Here is an 11,047-nt window from a genome sequence, read left to right as displayed (position 1 = left end):
TTGATAATATTTAAAAAAATTTCTTATTCTATTTATTAAAAATGAGAAATTTTTATCAGAAATTATTCTAAATCATCCAATACATTGCCAACATTTTAGATAAATTTTTTCACCTATAGATTCCTAAAGAATTATTACTCGGACTTCTTTAGGATCATATCCTCAGTGATTTCATTTTTTTATAATTAGTAAAATTTAAAAATCATGTAATAATATAATTATTGATAAATAAGTTTATTTCCTAAAAAAATTACTTTTATAAATATTATATATTTTTCAGCTCCATTTTTCTTAAAGAAAATTATTCAAATTAAAGAAAATAAAAACAAAAATCTTTTTATTGAAAAGAGTTTTTAAATATTCCAATACTTTGGTAATTTTTAGGGAATTCTCAATAATCATTACTTGGACTTTCTAGAGTCCCATCATCATAAATTCTCTTCTTTTATTAAGTAATTTTTTAATTATTAATTTTTTTAATTATTAATATTCCATGCTAAAAGCTTCATAGTAATACAATTATTTATAAATAAATTTATTTCCTAAAAATACATTTTTCATAAACATCTATTTTTTTCTTTTTAAAAAACTATTAAATAATAAAAAATGAAAAATTTGGTATTGAAAAGAATTTCTAAATATCCTAGTACTTTGGTAATTTTTAGGAGTCTTTTCTCACCAAGAGAATTATCGAAAATCATTATTCTGACTTCTCAAAGTCCTATCATCAGAAACTTTCATCTAATTTTACTTATTTTTATTTTTAAAGGTTTTTTTAAACACCCCTCTTTATATTTATTTAGCATTTTAAAAATTTAATTTGCATAAATAAACAAATAGATAGCTTAGCAAAAATATATATATATATATTAAAAAATTACCCCAAAAAAAGAATAGTCAAAGTTGATCAATGGTTCTGTAGCGGTCCACTACCTGTTTAGACAGTTTAATCAATTCACAGGCAATTCAAGAGTGGTTTGACTGGATGGTCCAAGGTTGCTAAAAAGGAGTGGAAACTGAGTCTAGTGCATGAACCCTAGGTCAGGTCAAGTGCATGCGCAGGTCAATCTTTTTTTTTAACTATAAAAGACTAGTTTTTTTTTCATTTAATTTCTAACATATCTTCTAAAAAAATTGTTATATTCTTTAAAAAAAACCACACAGCCCTCTTGTTACCCAATTTTCGATGGAATGCCACCACACTACTATCATTCTAGTTGTCGTTGGTCGCCACTTATCGATACCATTTAGTCCTAAAATGCACTTACTTCTTTCTTTTGAAACCTTATTTTCAAATACCCTATTAGTCTATCTTAAAAACCACCAAAACACCCTAGATCTAAGCCTAACACTTTTGATTTTAGAACAAAAAAAAAAGCCCTTATCACTATTCCAAATAGTTGTTGTTTCCAACTATCCAACAACCAACCCAACAAGTTACATTCTCCACGCCGACGTTGAGGTTCCTCCTCTAGAGGAGGACCATGTGTTGTTTTGTTTTTTGTGATCTTTTTTGTTGATTTCTAGTGATTTTGGTTGTGGCCAACTTTGTTTTTTTGTGCTTTTTTTGTAGTTTAGTTTTTTTTTTTTTTGTTAAAAGGGTTGTTTAGGAGTTTTGGGGTTTTTTGGTTCTTGTTGATGGGTGGTAACAGGGTTGGATGAATGGGTTCAAGGGAAAAACTATGGTTGGTGTGTAGATGGATGGGTTTGGTGCATGCGAGGGAGTTGCTAGGTTGATGAAAAAGGCTCTCAGTGTGGGAAGTTGTGATGGAAGGTTCAGCCTTTAAGTTGCTGGGTTGCTAGGTTGCTTGTGTTTTGAAAAATGGATGGCTTAGGTTGGAGATTGGTGCCAATAAAGGTTTTAGGTGTGCTTGGAGGTTACTGGAGAAAGATTAGGTACTGGAAAGGCTAAAGCCCCAGGTGTGGAAACTTCTTGGTAGTTTCTTTTGCAAAGGCCCTAATGCTAAGTGCTGTAGGTAGGGTGAAGAATAGTGAATGGTTGGAAACCTTTGGGGCTTTGGGGTTCTAGGATCAAGGGACCATGGCAGTGGTCAAATGGGACTTGGTTGGGTTGGTGTTGAGGGGTAGGTCGAGGGAATTTGGTGCTTGGTTTTTTTTTTTTTTGACAAAGGGCTAATGCTGTTGCTGGCTTGAAGGGTTGTTGTAGAGAGGCTAGTTAGGGTGTTTGAAATAGGGGCTCGGTGCTTGGGTCTTGGTTGAGGCTAGTACAATATGCAGCTATGGAAAAGAATTCGGCACAAGATTGGTACTGGAGCTTGGGGCGATGCTGGTGATTGGCGTTGGTGTTGAGGGTTGGGGTGTTTCATAGGCTAGGTGGTGCTAGGTTGTTCAAGGCTAGTTCTTGAAAATTAATATTGGTGCTTAGAGAGAGACAAGGCTCATGGCAATAATAGGGAGTGTTTGGGAAGGTTGATCATGCAAGTAAAGGCTAGTAGGAGGTTAGGGCTGTAGAGGCATGAGGCTTAGGCTTTTAGTGGGAAGGGTTGAAGTTAGTCATTTTGATGATAACCAAAGGTTCAAAAAAATAAAATTTCTATTCCTCCTCCCTTGGTGTTTGGTGTTTGTGAATTTTATCTCCAAATTTTCATAATGGATAAAAATTTTAAGGTGGTGCAGAGTGGTGGCTAGGTAGTTCTAAAAGTTGTCTTCTGGTGCATGTTTGTTATTTTATGATTTTTCACTTCTTTTTTTTTATTTTCCCTTTGTAATTTTTTTTATTAGTTTAATTAATTCTAAATGATAAAAGAAAATAAATTTAAAAATGATTAATCCAAAACAAGCTCAAATAATGCAATTCAATTTAATACTTAAACTAGCTAAAAGAAAATCATGCAATTTAAGCATAAAAACCAAGTATGTTTAAATTGACCGGGACAAAATTGAGTGTCTACAATTATCTTTTTTTGCATATTTTTAAGAATCAAGAATAGCAAAAAGACATAAACAACAATTTTGTCCAAAATAATGATTTAGAAATTTTTAAAAGTTATTTTGATTAATTTTTTTGGTTTTTTTTATTTTTTTATTTTTTGATTTTTTTTGTTTTTCTTGAATTTTTGTTTTTTTTCTAAATTAATAAACTTGACCATTTGAAAACATATTTGAAAACTCTTTTAAACAAAAAATCAACAACTTTTGAAAATAAAATAAAAAGATCATGCCCGAAGTTCTTACAAATCTCAAAATTAAAATAGATTTGGTTCAGAAGACTTATGATTCCTACCCAGAGGACTCAGAGGTTATGCCTAGAGGTCTTACAAATCATAAAATCTTTGAATGCTCATTGCAATCAAAGGCATTGAAACTTTGAAAATTTAAAATGTTTTGCTCGGAAGTCTCAAAAATTATGCCTAGAGGTCTTAGAGATTATGCCAGGAGGTCTTACAAATCTCAACATCTATGAATGCTCCTCGTATAAGAGGCATTGAAACTTTGAAAATTTAAAATATTTTGCCTGAAGGTCTAAGAGATTATGCTCAAAAGTCTTAGAGATTATGTTTGTAGGTATTACAAATCTCAACATCTTTGAATGCTCCTCGTATCAGAGGCATTGAAACTTTAAAAATTTAAAATGTTTTTCCCGGAGAATTAGATATTATACTCAAAGGTCTTACAAATCTCAACATTTTTCAATGCTCTTTGAATCATAGGCATTGAAACTTTGAAATTTTAAAATATTTTGCCCGAAAGTCTTAAAGATTATGGTTAGAGGTCTTACAAATCTCAACATCTTTGAATACTCCTTGTATTAAAGGCATTAAAATTTTGAAAATTTAAAATGTTTTACCATAAGGTCTTAGAGATTATGCTCAGAGGCCTCAAGGATTATAGGTGCTAGCTTGATTAGGTTTAATTTGGTTTAGGTGCTAGCTAAACTGGGCTTAAAGTGCCAACAAATATGGGCTTGGATGCTAGCTAATTTGGGCTTGGGTGCCAACTAATTTGGGCTTAGGTGCCTGCTGATCTAGGCTTAGGTGCTAGTTAACCTGGGCTTGAAATGCCAGCTAATCTAGGCTGGGATACCAATTGATGTAGGCTTAGGTAGTAGCTAACCTAGGCTTGGCTGTCACCTAATCTAGGTTTAGGCACTAGCTAATTTGGGCTTAAGTGCTAACTAAACTAGGCTTAGTTTGATCTAGATGCCAATTAGACTAAGCTTAGGTACTAGCTGATCTGGGCTTAGGTGCTAGCTAATCTAGGCTTAAAGTGCCCACTAATCTAGGCTTAAGTGCCAGCTAAACGGAGCCTACTTTGATCTAAATACTAGTTAGACTGGGCTTGGGTGCCAGCTAATCTAGGTTTAGATACCAGTTAATATAGGCTTAAAGTGTCAATTAATCTAGGCTTGGGCGTCAGCTAATCTAGGCTTAGACACCAACTAATCTAGGCTTAGGTGTCAACTAAACTAGGCTTAATTTGATCTAGATGCCAGACTGGGCTTAATCTCATCTTGTATCATTTCTCATCTTTTTTCATTCATTTTTTCAATAACCCCTCTACTTTTGTAGACTATTTTTCTTTCAACTCTTCAAAACTTTTTAACATTTTGGTTTTTTGTCAAACTTTTTTTTCTCTTTTTTTATTTCTCTTTCAACTTTTTCATAGTAGACTTTCTTATCTCTTTTTGCCTATTTTTTTTTTCAAACTCTTTTCTTCCATTCTTTCTTGATAGACTCTTCTTTTCTTGTCTTTTGAACTAAGAGACTTTTCCCTCTTTTTTTTTCTATTTAAACTTTTTTCTTAAAAACTTACTACTTTTTCTTCTCTCTTTTTTTCTTTTTTTTTCTTCTTCTTTTTACTACTTAAAATGTTTCTATTTCCTTTATTTTCCTTTTATCTAATATTTACAATGTTGACAAATGCAATCATGATACAAATGTCTATTTCCATCAAATGATACGAATATGAATGTCTATGTGAATGCAAGAATGTGAATGCTTGATGCAAATATAAGTGACTTTTTTTGTAATGTAAATGCTAATGTTCTTGTCATATAAATGCCCCTACAAATACTTCTTTTATGATGTAGATGCAATGATGCATATGCAAATATCTTTTTTATGATGCAAATGTGAATGCCTTGTTTATGATATAGATGCTGTAAATGTGAATGTCTTTCTCATGATATAGATGCAAGTGATGCAAATGTGAATGTTTATTTCATGATTTTAGATGTGAATGTGAATTTCTTTCTCATGATGTCCATGTGAACATGAATACAAGTGATGTAAATGCGAATATCTTTTTTTTTCTTTACATCAAATGTCTTTCTTATGATGCAAATGTAGGTGATGCAAATGCCTTTTTTTTTTTTGAAAGATCTCAATTCAAAATTTCAATGTTTACTTTATACCAAAAATGATCTCAGTATTTTGTACAAAATGCTTAACTAATCTCTAAAATTTTTCAAAGTAATCACAAAATTGCCCCACATAAAGTTTTTTTTATAATCAATGAGAAAAAATAAAAACACATAACTTTGGAATCTCTTGCAAATTGATGATTATTATTTATGGATGGGGTGATCGATAATTCAATTCTTTTCATTGGTGGGCATATCTTAAGGAAGGCTCGACGAAGGTTGCAAAGATTACTCTTAGGCTCATAAAAGAGATAATTTTTCTAAAACACTTTTCTTTTATTGAAAATATGATACTTTAATGTGCATCAAAACTAATCATTATTTTTCAAAAAAGATTTCGAAAGAGAAAAAGGCTAGTTTTTTATTTTCATGCTTTGGTAAAATGCGAAGTCTTTAATGGGTAGTGATCCTTCAAAAGGTTTTGCATCATTAATTTTTATTCTAGATAGAACCTTGAAACTCTAAAATTCTTTAAGGGTCTCAAGAGTGGTTCTAGCTCTAAATTACCCTTTTTGAGTTTTCATCTTAGAGCTATATTTTCTAATAAATGAAGAACATGGTAACATATTGCCAATTAATAACAAGTATATTGAAATTTCAAAGGACATGGATCTTCAATTTGAGTGTTCACATTTGATCAAAATGGACTTTTCAAGGTATAAAATGTAGGCCAAGGTTCAGGGATTTGAAAAAGTGGATAAATAGGCTTAAAATATGTTATTCAGGGTAATTAGGCCAATGATCTTACAAAGCATTCTCTAGATGAAAAGTCTTGTTTCTTTCTTTTTTTTTTTTTTGGAAACATTTGAATTCAACTTTTGCATTATACATTCTTGAATTCTATATCCCTTTTTACTTTTTGAATTCTAACTGAAGTTTCATTCATTTTTTACCTTGGATTCTCATATTTGAGGTGCATGTCTTTCTTTCTTTGCTTTTTCTTTTTTGGAAACATCTGACTTCAACTTTATCATTCTACTTTCTTGAATTCTATCTTTCTTTTTATTCTTTTTGAATTCTAACTGAATCTTTATTCATTTTTTTACCCCAGACTCTCATCTTCGAGATGCATGTCTTTTTTTCCTCGCTATTTCTTTTATGAAAACATTTGCCTTCAACTTTAGCATTCTACTTTCTTGAATTTTATGGATTCCAATTAAAACCTCATTCACTTTTTACCCTAGACTCTCATCTCTGAAGTGCGTGTTAAACGTTCTCAATATCAAACACTTCTCTTAAAGTTGGGCTCTTGAAGATATCCTGATTTTACCCCCTAATGTAAAAGATGATCTTTGATCGGGGTTCCAATTAAAGCCTCATTCACTTTTTACCCTAGACTCTCATCTCTGAAGTGCGTGTTAAACGTTCTCAATATCAAACACTTCCCTTAAAGTTGGGCTCTTGAAGATATCCTGATTTTGCCCCCTAATGTAAAAGATGATCCTTGATCGGGGTTCATTTTGGGATCAAGAAATTTATTAGGCTTAAATGGGTAATAAGTGGATAATTTTTCTATATGCAAAAGGTAGAGATAGCCATTCATTGTTTCAAACACGATCACTTAGTTAGAAGAGCAAATTATTTGAAGAAAAAGATAAAAGGCTTCTTTTTGTTTTTGTCTTTTTCTTTATTTTTATGTTATAACCATTAATCATTTTTGCGTGATTGATGCCCCTCTTATTTTCCACTCAAGGTTCTTATGATGATGAAAATCAAGTTGTATGAGATGTCCCAAATTTGATTGCATAGTTCATAAAAAGCTCATTTTGGTTTCAAATTGTCTGGCATTTTTGGTAAAATGAGGGAAAAAAGTATTAATGTATGAAACAAATTATCTTAAGTGAGAAGCAATTTTTTTTCTTTTAGTCAATGTACCTTAAGATGTGAAACAAGTAAGAGATCGTTCCAAGAAGTTGTTAACTTTTTCACAAGAGCAATATATTAGGAAAGTTCTAGAGCAATTTAATATGCAAGACTACAAGCTGATAGATACTCTTATGTAAAAGGTAAAGGTTTTAGGCAAAGAATGTGTCATAAAACTCTATAAGAAAAGGAACAAATAGTAAAAGTTTCTTGTTCTAGTGCTATTGGAAGCCTTATGTATGATATAATGTGTATAAAGCTGGGCTTTTGCTATACTGTAGGCATGGTAAGCAAATATCAATCCAATCCAAGTCAACGCCATTGGAAAGCCATTAAAAAGACATTGAGATATCTAAAAGGCATGGTGGATTATTCATTGTGTTGTCAAGGAAATTATTTGTATTTGGTCAGTTATATGTATGCCAATTGGAGAGGAGATTTTGATGAAAGAAAATTTACCTCTAGCTATGCTTTCTTACTAAATAGTGGGGCTATTTCATGGAGCAGTAAGAAACAAACTTGTATAGCACTATCCATAATGAAAGCTGAATTTGTAGCATTTTCAGTAGCAATGCAAAAGGTTGTTTGGCTTAAAAGATTCTTTAATCATTAAAATTTAAGAAAGATGAGTCCAACTCAGTATTGGTGAATTATGATAGTCAAGCTGCAATCGCATTCACAAAAGATCCCAAATATCATTCTGAGATCAAAGATATAGATACCAAGTATAACTATGAGAGAAACATGGTTGCAAAAAAAAAAGTCAACATGCAGTACATTTCTAAGCATTAGATAATTATAGATCCACTTACTAAATCTATACCTAGAAATGTGTTTAATAGTTATATGATATTCTAGTATTGCATAGAAGCAGATGTACATGTATTGAATTGAACAATTTTATATTAACAATGTATGATATTTTCCCATTTCAGTTACTTATATTGAATATAATTAATGCCATTAAAGTTTATTACATTTTTCTGATGCATGCAAACAAGTATATGTATATATACATATATGATATAAGTTAAAAGGTATGTTTTACAGATGAATAGCTTTCTCACATAGGTAATCACCTCAATGGTTCGGTACAATGGAGATGTGATTAGTTTTAAGTTATGGATCGAAAGCCCAAGCTTAAAATAGAATCACCTTGATAATGAATTAGATGAGGTTATTCGATATTGAGATTTGTGACTAAAAGTGAATAATACCATAGTTCACTTTGTCTGTCTTAAATGCTAGGTGAAAGTCTTATTTATTATGTGAAATCAAGTAGAGTTAAGGAGTCAAGTAAGATATCGAAAGCATATGAACTATCACCTATACGATATTGATATATAAATGATGAAAGACATACATTCATTAGGAAAGAGAGAGTAATACCATCGCATGTGTTTCATACCACATGTGCTTTGTTCAACCAACAAGGGTAACCAAAGAATAAATCTCTGCTTCTTGTTGTGTGAAACCCTTAAGATCAAAGGATCTCATATTTAGCACCCTTAGAGACTTTTGACTACTTTTTAAAGTTTTAGTTTAATGTTAGTTATTTCAGATTGTTGCCTATAGTCATGGATGATTCAATCTAATGGACATATTAGAAAGCTATTGAATTGAAATAGCAAGATTCTAAATGAAAGGAAGATCATTTTGGTGCCATATTTAGTTGTATTCACATGTCGACTAATTATGCTTGAAACGTCAAACATAATTGTGAATACATAAGTATATCATACAATATGGTAAAAAACAGATCGTGAGAAACTTGAAATGTGATGAATGGGTCTAAGGTGCTACATACTTAGTTTACTTGTACTTAAGAGTAACTATACACACCTAATAGTTATATAAGTGACTATATGTGATTATGAGTTGCTATATGCACCTAACAATCATATAGAAACTAAGCACTCAAAATATGATGGTTGTACGGCTTATTTCCTTATATGAACCCCACGCAAACAATAGAGAAAGCATTCTTGAGATCATGGGAGTCACCCATTCTATGCGACTGAGAGAAGTTGGTAGCTACCCATAATTGCTGGTTTACAAACATAAAGTTAATTGCCTTAGGCAATTGATTTTTATAGCATAAAAACTGCCTTGGCAGTTTATAGATTTTCATTAAAAAAATGTGAACTGCCACCCTTTTTGCCAATATATAATGGCATTCGACCATTAAGAGAAAACACATGTGAAAAAGTTTGTATTTTTTTAACAACAAAACAAAAGGAAATTAAGAAAAAAAAGAGAAAGCAATCGGCAGGCAATATACAACTCTCAAGCTTGCTTGGGTGCATTGAAGATTTACACTATGGAAACAAATAATTTTTGTATTGTGATTTTGTTCAATGACCAATAATTCAAGTCAAGTTTTCACTTTTACTTCATCTTAACAAGTAAGTGTATATGATTTTGTTCATATATATATATATATACCTTACATGTATTTTATCTGACACATATTAAAAAAAAAAAACACACTAGTTTGGCATATTTGACACTATTGAATTGAAAAAGCTGCCATAGCTTATGATCTTTCTTCCATCTCTTTCAGTAGCATTGAAAGAGCTCGCACCAATTTTTTATTACCATGTTTTGGCTCTTTCTTCTCCTCCAATACCCCCAATGCCCCTTCCATTACCCCTAGCACCAATTTTCACTATGATTTTCCTTTAGATATTCACTCTCATGTATGTTTTATAAGTGCTAATCATTTTTCAGTTTGCATATATCTTTCCTCTCACTTGTATTTACGCATGTAAAACCCTTTAATCATTCATCTAGTTTGTTTATATGTAAAGAATATTATAGTTTAAATATAAAAGTTGGAAATTTTTTTAACAATTTAAGTTTAACCAAATTCCACATGCTAATTTTTGTTAGATGTGGAAAATGGGAATTGTACATGAACAATAAAAGTTAAAGATGAGGAGAGGCTTTGTCATTTTTGAATTAAGATACATCATAAGTTTCAAAGAGAATTTATATTAGATTTACATCTAGTCTATTAAAAGAGATTATTGGTAGCATAATCGAATTTAAACCTTATAAGTGAAATATTCAATTATTACCAACTCAACCAACTATCAATTAAAGTTGTGTCATTTTTGGGCGCCTGGCTCATTAACACTGATAAAATTAGTTATTCCTTCCTTTTCTTTCTTGTTTATTGTTGTTAGTTCTTTTTAATCCTTTTGTGGATTCTCAATCTTGGATTTCAAGTATAAATTACATATCAACTCTCCAAAGTATTTGCAATCTTAAGTATACTAAAGTTGTAAGACATATAAATGCTGATCTCTATTAAGTAAAAATAAGTCTACCAACCACTGGTTAGCTTGGTGGGATAGGAATGCCTACTTTTTATTCTTACTATACTTTCTTTTGTCGTACAAAAACTACCAATAACTATATAAATATATATATATATATATATATATTGTAATTGTTGAAACAATGAATTTGAATTCAAACTTAATTTATCCATATAATCATTTTTAAAAAGTAACGTCTAGCAGGTTTGAAATTTGAATCTCAATACCTGCAACTCATTTTTCTATAATTAGACAACAATCTCTCTTATAACAAAAAAATTTGTGAACTTCCAAGCATTTCATTTCATGTTTAGAATGGCTTTTACCTTCAAATTTGAACACAATTGCTATCTAGGTCCATTTTGATGGACAGTGAGATTGGGCCAAGTAAGATTGAAAAATGGATAAATTAATTACTGTAGTAATGAGATTGGATACTATAACGGTAAGATTAAAATTAGTGAGATCAAAATAAAAA

This window comes from Durio zibethinus, chromosome 3 (genome assembly GCF_047325235.1).
Source record: "Durio zibethinus cultivar Kanyao isolate XHJ-2024 chromosome 3, ASM4732523v1, whole genome shotgun sequence".
Taxonomy (NCBI): domain Eukaryota; kingdom Viridiplantae; phylum Streptophyta; class Magnoliopsida; order Malvales; family Malvaceae; genus Durio; species Durio zibethinus.
This window is presented reverse-complemented; position numbering follows the sequence as displayed.